We start from the raw sequence: 10,967 nt of genomic DNA, 5'->3' as shown, positions 1-10,967 counted from the left end.
CGATAGAGAAGCGGTGTTAATCAGTAATATATGGAGAAGGTCAGACGGCTAATGAACAGCTTAGGAGACCGAATGAAGGGTGTAATAATATATAGAGAAGGTCAGACAGCTAACGAACAACTAGGAGCCAGGCTTTTTCTCCGCAGGATTTTTGATATTGTCATATTAATAAATAAAATAAATACATATAGCCGATTATTTCAACGCATGATTGACAGTTTTTTTTGTTTAACTGTTTGTTTTTTTGATAGGCATGAATACCAATAACAATTTGTAATGAAGTATAACTACCATAGCTATAAAAAGGTCATAGCAGGGGGTTATTCCAAAAAGTAAGACGTTATATTACCTAATAATAATAATAATAATAATAATAATAATAATTTATTTATGTGGCTGACACTTTTATCCAAAGCGATTTACAGGAGTACAATTAATTCTTTTTAAATACAAATTCTGGTACCCATTTATACAGGTGGGTTTTTTCTGTGACACTTTTTCTGTAACTTTTCCATGACACCTTTAATCCCCCTTACTTTTTTCTGATGAAAGAACATAACATTAAAATCAAGTCGAGTGTAAGTTAATAGGGAGTAACTTTACATAAGCTATATGACAAATCTTTACAGATTAAATGAGATATTGCACAGGTATTTCCCTCTCCTCTTTATCTCCTCTCTCCATTGCTGATGTCTCCGGCTTACTGTTGTAATAAACTACTGCCACGTGCCGCCGGACCCCTAGCCAACTAACCTTGTCCGTCTCTGTGCCTCTGATCTTGCTCCTTCCATTATGCACACTCTCAACCTGTCCCTGGACTCTGGCTCGGTTCCTGCTGCCCTTAAGCTTGCCCGAGTTACACCGGTACTCAAAAAACCCTCCCTCGACCCGATTGACTTATCTAATTTCCATCCCATCTCCAATCTCCCTTTTCTCTCCAAAACTTTCAAAAGGGCTGTAGCCAGTCAGCTGATGAGACATCTCACGGATAACTAATCTCTACAGTCTGGCTTCCAGCCGCATCACAATACTGAAACTGCTCTGCTCCGGATTGTGAATGATCTCCTGCTCAATGCTGATGCTGCTGCTCCCTCTGTGCTTGTCCTCCTTGACCTAACAGCTGCTTTTGACACCATAGACCATGGCATTCTTCTTGACCGCCTTCAGAAGTATGCTAGAATCTCTGGAACCTGTCTCTCCTGGATGTTTTCTTTGCTGGATGCAATGGTGTTGCCAACCCAGTCACTTGTACCATGGTCTCCCCCAAGGATCTGTTCTTGGGCCCCTTCTATTCAATATCTACATGCTTCCCTTGGATCACCTCATCCGCCAGCAAAGCCTCATGTTTCACTCCTATGCTGACCATACCCAGCTCTACTTAAAACTCGACCCTGGAAGCCCCTCTGACATGGCTCGGCTCTCGGCTTGCATTCAAAATATTGAGGCCTGGATGTCTGCCAATTTTCTTCAGCTGAACACTAGCAAATCTGACCTCCTTTTAAACTGTCTGCTGCTGCCTTCCCCCACAGTACGAAGCCTTGGTGTACTTCTAGACAGCAACCTCTCCTTTGATGCCCACATATCCTCCATGGTCAAATCTTCCTTCTACCATCTTCGAAACATCTCCAAAGTCCGTCCCTACCTTTCCCTCCCGGATGCAGTGATACTTTGTCATGCATTTGTCCCCTCTCGACTCGACTACTGCAACTCTCTATATGGTGGTCTCCCGGCACACACCATAAACCGACTGCAGCTAGTTCAGAATGCCGCTTCCAGGATCCTTACCAGATGTAAAAAACGTGATCACATCACCCCCCATCTTGCCCAGCTGCACTGGCTACCTGTAAAGTTCACGATTATTTTCAAAACTCTCCTGCAAACCTACAATGCTCTTCATCACACAGGTCCCAAGTACCTCCTCAACCTGCTTACCAGCTATGTCCCTTCCCGCAAGCTGAGGTCCTCCAGCTCTGACCTGCTTGTTACCCCCAAGCAAAAGTGCACCACATTTAGCTTCATGGCTCTGACTCTTTGGAACTCTCTCTCCTCACCGTTGCTCGCTTTAAATCAACTCTCAAGACCCACCTGTTCTCTCTTGCTTTCTATGCTCTTTAAGCCTGATATCTGCTATTAGCTGCTGTGTTGCTGCTACTATTTCATGTATTATGCTACTACAGTCAACCCTCTTTAAACCGTCAGGTATGGGCCATGGGCAAAAAAGGGTAATAAGAGAGGGTGGCGTTATAGTGAGGGTCAAAATAAAAATCACACACTGTGACGGGGTACACCCCGCCCCTGTATTATTATTTGTAAACCTGTGAAAATGTGGCTGGAGCCTCAACAAGGTTATTGTTTTATTGATAATTGATTAAGGCCCCGAAGCATTTTCCTTTGAGCTAGAGACGGGAGTACTGTGTAGAGCGACAGAATACACCCGAAGCAACTGCTACCGCTGTACCACACGGTATGTGTTTGTTGGTTTATTTTGGCCATCGATCCCTTTTGTTTTGTGTAAGTGTTTTGTTTATTATTTGATTTATTATTAAAACCTGGGCGCAAACGCGTCTCGTTCCCCGTACCTACCTTTGTTTTTGTGTTGCTCCTTCCTGGTCCGTGACGTCACTGCAACCACTCTGCCGCACACACCGACACAACGTTCTATGTTTCCGATACATTCAAACATTTTATTTTTTTTAGTTATACAATTACAGTATCTCCAAGCCATTTTAATAAAACATTAATCTTTTTTTAAAACTACAGTACTAGTTCTTAACACAACAGTAGGTCTACTCGTGATGTTTTTTTTTTTTTTTTATCATCTTTTCCCATCTGTATGAAACATATATGGTTACTTTTGAGGAGCAGTTTATACTTCAAAAAATAATAATAATAAAAAAAACATTTAGTGTCAAATCACCAAAACAACAATTCCATAAAAACAAAAAAAAGCATATGTTTTTTTGTTTTTTTTTACTGTACTGGTCATTTGAACTTTGCTGTTTGTGGCACGACTGTAAGCCTGCTGAATACTAATTTTTTACTGAATACTAAGATTTTTGTACATTTTCCATCACACTGCTTACAATATTTGGAATCACTTATATTTGTATGTCATGGTAAAACATTTTGTCAAAGAGAAACATGTTTATGTATTTTCAGAAGGCATAACACTGCATAGCCTATACTATGACTCTTTGTATTAAAAATTAAAGGGTAAACCATTTTTCACCCCTGGATATGCTATATATTGTCTTACCGCACACCATGTCGTGGGTTATTTATTACATGGCCTAAAATGTGACTCTTGTATTAAAGGCCTGGTCACACAGGCAACTTTTGTCAATGGCAACAAGAGGAACACATTTGTTTCCTGCGTGTTGCCTTGCAGTTTGCAGTGGTCAAACAGGAGACAAGCCTGCAGTTGACAGGCTGGCAACAACGTAATACAACCCAATCATAATGTACGTTTTTGTCACAAGACGTAAACATACTGCGAAGGCAGACAATATAAAAATAGACTAATTAAAGTATAACAAACCTGTAGTTCCTTCTTAATTAAATAAAAGGTGTACATTGGTAAAATTTAGTTAGGTCTACATATTTAATATGCCAAACATAATAAATATATGGGTAGCCTATTCATTATCCTAAACAATGCTGTACTTTTAATTCTAGGCTTTCGGGAGCAAGATCTGAGATTTTTTAAAACAAATTTCACTTTGTTTACTGTTAAAATGAAAGATGTTATGATTTGGGGTTAATGTAGGAATGACAGGCATATTGCATACATTTTAGTTTAAAATGGTGCTGGGAAGAACACAGGATTTTCACGTTTGGATATTCACTCAATTTAAATATTAGTTTGATTTTCAAAAAGTATTAAAAACCATTATATTGCTTTGTACGCAGGCACAGACAGCATAGCAGCAGGGGCAAGGGGCATGGCCGTGGCCCTGTGTGGCACCTTTTATTTGTAGTTTTTGTATTGTGTTTTATTTTGTATTTTTGTACAGCTTGCTATATGTGTCCTCTGTGCGTTACCATGGCTGGTAACGTCACATGACCACCTTTATTTACTTTCTGTTTTGTTAATAAATCCTGCGCGCCTGTGCCAGTGTTTCAACTCCACCCCCAGTTGTCTTTCTGTATTGCTTAAACAGCAGCTATCCACACACGTGACACAAAGACCCTGTCACATATGGTGTCGGAAGTGGATTCCGGCGGTATCCTGCCGAAGCAAGGCTAGATCACTACGGAGGGACATGGAGGAGCAAACCCCTAAAATTATTTGGGGGGGGACAAGGGCAGACCGCAGGTAACTCTCAGAGGGGCTGCTGTACCAGATGGATGGAGCCAAGAGATCCTGAACGTCAGAGAGGCCGAGAGAGGTCCGTCCCCGAGAGCTGCAGAAGGAGGAGTTCCAGTCCTGGAAGCTGGCGAGGGAGGAGCCGGAGAGACTGCCTGCACGGAAGCCAGCGGGAGGAACTGCCTGCCGAGTGTCAGCGAAGGAGGACCTGTCGTTTGTGGGAGATCGTCTCAGAAGGAGGTCGGGCAATCCTCCGGAGAGGAGCCCTGTGAAGGGACACTGGGTTTAGGGGGTAAACGGGGTTGAATGGGCGCCCCCTCATAGAAGCCCAGGGGTGATTTAATTGTTGTAAATTGTTAATTATTGGTAAATGTTAGTTGATTATTGTTAAGTGATTTATTGTATAAATGATAGTTAGGTAATTGGTAATGTGAAAGGATTTAATATTGTAGTGATGTTAGTAATAATTTGTAATTATAGGAATGATAAATTATAAGGTTAAATGATAATAGTTAAATAGTGATAATAATGATGATAATGGTGAATGATAATAGTAAATTAGTGATGTGGATGGTGATAATAGTAATAATGATAAATGATTATGGTTACATTATAGTAATAATTATGGTGATGGAAATACTGAAATTATAATGATAGAAAATAATAGTGAATGATGATAAAGTATTAGCTGTCTGGTGGTTGGTTGAGGCTGGCTGGGCTCTAATGTTCCCTCCCACCCAGCCACATGTGTTTAGAATAGTATTTAAAAAAAAAAAAATTGTAGATTGTAATTTGATGCTTGTACTAATATTAAATAATGGTGTTGTCGGATTAACCCTTAGGGTTCATCCTAAGGAGGGAGGTATGTAGCAGGGTGATTGCTCTGCACGTGTGTAAATTAGTGTTGGTATAATTTGTATGGGAAAAGGGGTTTATTGTGTATCGTTTTGGAATTGATTTGTATGATTGAATTGTTGTTTACAGACGGGCACTCGATTGAGACTTGCTGCCTGCTAGGCTTGGTTGAGGGGAAGGGCAGCAAGTGAATGGCTGTACTGGACCTCAATCAACAGGTGGACGGGTCTTGACCAAGTGTCTGTCAGTTTAAAAATTCCGCGGGAGATAGCTCGGGGCAACTGCAATGCCACGCCAGAGGGGAGCGATCCGCTCTGCAGGAACGACAGCTACGCAACCCTGAGACTGCAAGCGGTGCTTGTTAAGGCAATGCCCAGCCAAGACCGTATGAAGCAGCAGGAGTCGTTGTATGAATACCGGCTCATCAGTAGGTTAGTTTAGGGGATAGTGATCCCATGTGATGTATAGCGAGGGTTACGTAGTGTAGCCGGTTCCTGGAGCGGGACGCCTCGTTTTATGAGGTCAGCGCTCGCCCTGTGTGGCACCTTTTATTTGTAGTTTTTGTACTGTGTTTTATTTTGTATTTTTGTACAGCTTGCTGTATGTGTCCTCTGTGCGTTACCATGGCTGGTAACGTCACATGACCATCTTTATTTACTTTGTTTTGTTAATAAATCCTGCGCGCCTGTGCCGGCGTTTCGACTCCCCCTCCAGTTGTCTCTCTGTATTGCGTAAGCAGCGGTGACCCACGCACGTGACACGAGCAAGACCCTGTCACACACTTAAACAAACAGTGGACGAACAGACAAGTACAGTGCTGGTGCTTCCAGCACGTTGTAGCAATTATTTCCTTTAGTTTTAAATAGTTTTTACTTCTTCTCCACACTCGTTCTCCACTCACAAACACACAACCCTGAGTGAGTAAAACATGCATCTACAGTATATATACACAATTGTGCTGGGATTCAATTACCAATTAATTATTCACTTGAATCCTAGCATGTGAACTAATCTGTGAAAACCCTGTGCTCACATATTAACTACTTTAAATGCACGTGAAGTGAAGTGCAATCCCTGTGCCTAAATACAATTATACATTTTAAATAACTTGTGCTACACACACCCATTTATATCCTGTGCAGCAACTACAATACACCAACATAAAACACAAAAATACACACAGGGGCGGGGCACATTGCAACATTAAAGCACACGTTTCACTATGTGGCGCCCACAACCTCTTCTACTTAACTGTCCAGGTCGCTATCCAAACTACGCCATCTATAGTTTAACGAGGAATAGAACCTCAAATAACCTTATCTATATACCAGCAATACACAGAGCCACTCTCAAATAAATGGAGACAAAAGAATGGAAATTGGTTGTGCTCTTTGAGCAAAATCTTTATTATAGACAACAAAATAACAAAACTAAAATCAATAATTGCTGCAGTGCAATAGAACAAAAACACAATCTTAACCATTTATCTTGCACTAAAAATAATTGTTTACTTGTTGTCCCCAGTGACACCTAGAGGAGAGAGAGAGAAATGTCCATCCAATTGAAAAATAATGTTGGGCTGTTCCACCCAACAAAGCCCAGAAGGACAGTCAAGCACCACCAGTGATAAAATAAACAAAAGAAACCACACGTGAATAATTAAGTAAATATATGAAGTGTACCTATGAAACAAAATCACCACACCAGACTTAATAGTGCACAATTCAAAAGGAAAACACAAACCAGCACCCGACTTGACTGAGAGTTCAATGCTCTGTAGAGTAGAGCAGCCACAATAGCGACGCTCTCTCTCGCAGCTCCTATAGACACACACACACACACTAAAAGATAGCTAAATGCCTCATGGTACTATTAAAACTATAAAGAAAAATAAAACTAAAACAAAGGGGACAACAATTACAAAAGCAGTGTGCAAGATATAAATACAGGGAAAGAAACTACCGGAAACAGTGGCTGGCGGCGTTCCACTTCCTACAATAAATAAAAGAAACCCGGTTACACCGCACCGCCACAACAAATTTAACACAGCAATTACATTGAAAACACGGTTTATATTACCTCGGGAGAGTCCAGAATACTGACATCCATAGTATATCCACCGACTCACCCTACAATATACCAATAAACAATAAAATAAAACCAGAACACCGCAAGAGTACTGCATTCATCAACAGAGATTCAGAGGGAGCAAAACAATAGTGCAACTGGCTTACCTCATCAAAGGGGGAACCATGGAAACACAGGAACACCAATTACCTGGCTCTGCTTCACCCTTGCGGTGTTGGTATTTATAATGCCGGCAATTCACACTTCATGGTTCCCACCCGCTACATTTTACCCCCCCCCCATTTTGCGTCGACGGTCTAGTCGCCAACACTTTTAACAACCATTGCCAGAAATACCGGGTAGTGCCTCGACTATGCAGCTGTTGGTGTCTGGCCTAGTGAGATTCACAGCCCTTACTGCTGGACTACAGACCTAGGAAGGTTGTGGGGATTAGAATGATGACCCGCAGTAAGACCTCTTCTACCACTGGGGGTGGCTCCTCATCCACCACTAGGGACAGCTGTTCCAGTTCCTCTTCCTCATGCGGTAGAATAGGGGGCTCCTGAGATACTGGGACTCTGCTCCACATCACACTCTCCCCATCCTCTGATGATGTATCTTCTCCTGCAGTGGGAAACTGTGAGGGGAACAGGCCAAAATCGAGCTCTACAACAGGTGATATTACTTCAACAACATTGGGATGCAGTAGTCTTAACTCCCCTCGATGGACATGCCAAACCATCCCAGTTCCATCCACAGGGGCAACAGAATAAACTGCCCTGTCCTTGCGATGACTGCACCATTTTGTCTTTTGTCAAGTAGACCAATTGCCCTTCCTTTATCCTCACGTCCCGGACCTTCTTGTTGTGCCTTTTTGTCCTCCACTGTGCCGCATCCACCAGGCACTTTTGAGTCTCCCTTAAAACTGTTTGCAAATTCTCTTTATGTTCCTCTACTCAGTTCTCCACAGTGCCCCCGGCTGGCTGCACTTCCCCAATTCCAAGCTGAGAATCTATGGGGAGATGGGGTTTTCTTCCAAACAACAGATAGTAAGGAGACTGAACAGAAGTATTATAGGCAAACAACATTTGGGAGAGGTGAACAGCCCAGCGATGTTTCTTCTCTGGAGGGAGTGTCTGCAAAAGGTCATGAAGTGTGCGATTAAACCTCTCGCATTGGCCTTTCTCCTCAGGATGGTAAGGGATTGTTCAACTCTTCTGCACCCCATACAGTTGCTGGTGGATCAAGTTGCTTTCAAAGTTTCTTGATCCAAGTGAATTCTCTCAGGCACTACAAAATAATAAAACCATTCCTGGACTACCCACAGTACTAGTTCACTGATCCCAAGTTGGCACTGCCTGCGTATACTACAGTAAAGTCAATGGTCAAAACTTCTAGGGGCCTTGAGGCAAGTAAATTCCCCATGAAGGTTCGGATCGTCAGCTGAACTGCCTTGGACAATGTACATTGATTGCATTGTTCACACCACTGCTGAACATCCTTCCCCATACCTGGCCAAAATACCATCTGCCAGACCAGGTCCATAGTTCGCTCCACCCCTTGATAGCCATGGTCATCATGTAAACTAGTATGCACTTCTTTCTGGAGAATTTCAGGGAGTAAAAGTTGTACAAACTTCTTACCTCCTCCTGAAGGATATGCAGCACATCTTGCTTCTACTCGATCTGTTCCCACTGACGCACTCGTTCCAACACTGGCTTTAACAGCTGTGTTCTCTCGGCCTGGTCCAGTCCATAACCCCATCTCCAAAAATCACAGAAACGTCCAATCAGAGTCCTGGGCCTGTAAGGTGGTGAAATCAGCCTTCTGCTGAATAGGCAGAGCCGTGATGGTGGGCCTATTTGCTTCCCCCAGCTTCATGTCCTGACATTGAAGTCCAGAATAAGGGGTAAACGTGGTCACACAACCGCTCCAGCCTCAGCAACCATAACATCTTCCTCCTCATACTGCCAAGAAGAGTGTTGGCATTACCATTAAGCTAACCAGGGAGATACTTGATTTTGAAGGAGAATGATGCCAGTTGTGCCACCCATCACTGTTCTAGTGCCCCCAGCTTGGCAGTCTGCAAATAACTGAGAGGGTTATTATCCGTGTATACCAGGCAATGCTGCCCAAGCAAATACTCCCTGAATTTTTCCATCATGACCCATTTAAGGACCAATAGCTCCAATTTCATGGAGCTATAGTTCTCCATTTTCCACTCCGTTGGTCTCAAACCCCCGACTAGTGAAGGCAATGGTACACAGTTTTCTGTCTTGTTCTTGGGACAATACAGCCCCTAGCCCTTGATGGCTGGCATCTGTCTCCAAAACAAAGGGCTTAGAAAAATCAGCGTAAGCCAAAATTGGCAAAGAAACAAGTTTAGTTTTTAGTGCCTGAAAACAGGCATTGCACTCCCTAGTCCAGATGCTCTCTGTAATAACCCCTGGGCCTCTCCACCCCTTTTTGCCCACTCCCGCTCAGCCACTACCTGATGAAGGGAGGGCGCCAACTTGGCAAATCCCTCAACAAACCTACGGTAGTAACTGCAGAATCCCAAGAAAAACCGGAGCTCAGCAAGACTTCTAGGCCAATTCCATTCTGCAATGATGGTGATCATCTCAGGGTCAGTAGCTACACCCTCACGGGAAACCAAATGCCCCAGATATTTCACGTCTCTATGGGAGAAACAGCACATACTGAGGTTAGCCTTAAGGCCCTGATGTTGAAGGCGACTAAGGACCATTTCTAGATGTCCCAGGTGCTGTTCCACAGTGGAGGAAAACACAACCACATCATCCAGGTACAAGAGGAGGGACTGGCAGTTCTGATCTCTAAACAGTCGCTCCATTAGTCGCTGGAATGTGCCTGGGGCATTACAGAGTCCGAAAGGCATCCTGTTTAACTCAAACAGACCAAAAAGGGGTACAAAATGCAGTTTTATGCCGATCAGGTTCTGCTACCTGAACTTGATTATATCAACTTGCTAAATCAATGGTAGAGAACCAATGGGCAACTGAGAGGGCATCCAAGGATTCTTCGATACGGGGTAATGGGTATGCATCCTTCCTGGTCTGGGCATTAACTTGCCTGTAATCAATACACATATGCCGACTGCCATCTTTCTTCTGATCCAGAACAATAGAAGAAGCATAAAGGCTACTACTCTCACAAAAAACGTGGCTGTCCAACAGCTGCTTTATATGGGCCTTTACGGCATCATATTGTGAAGGGGGTATTCTCCTATGTCGTTGCTGGACTGGCACACTATCCACCAAGGGGATCTCAATAACGTTTGTGCACCCTATATCACCCTCACCATCAGCGAACACAGTATGGTATTTATATAACAACAGCTGAACCTGCTGCTGTCCAGTTAAAGTTAACCCTGATAGCTTAAGGCCAGAAAAAACAGGTAAGGAGTCAATGTTAACAACAGGTACACCCTGCAAGTTAACAATTGTAACATGTTCAGGGGCCCCTACCTCCTGAATTTGTACCTCCTGCACTACCTCTACCCAATGTGCTGTTCCCAAAACTTTGCTACATTAACCCCTATGTTTACCACTGGTACCTGTACCTGCCCCTTTACTATATTTACTACAGTGGTAGGCATTAGGAGTCCTGTAGGTAGGACACCTTCACCCGGTCCTAAGAATTTTAATAGTGCTGTCCATGGCAACAAACTACCACCTTGAGGGCCAGTAGCCTGAACCATAACCATCGTTTCAGCAGGAAT

This window comes from Acipenser ruthenus, chromosome 5 (assembly GCF_902713425.1).
Source record: "Acipenser ruthenus chromosome 5, fAciRut3.2 maternal haplotype, whole genome shotgun sequence".
In the NCBI taxonomy this organism is placed as follows: Eukaryota; Metazoa; Chordata; class Actinopteri; order Acipenseriformes; family Acipenseridae; genus Acipenser; species Acipenser ruthenus.
This window is presented reverse-complemented; position numbering follows the sequence as displayed.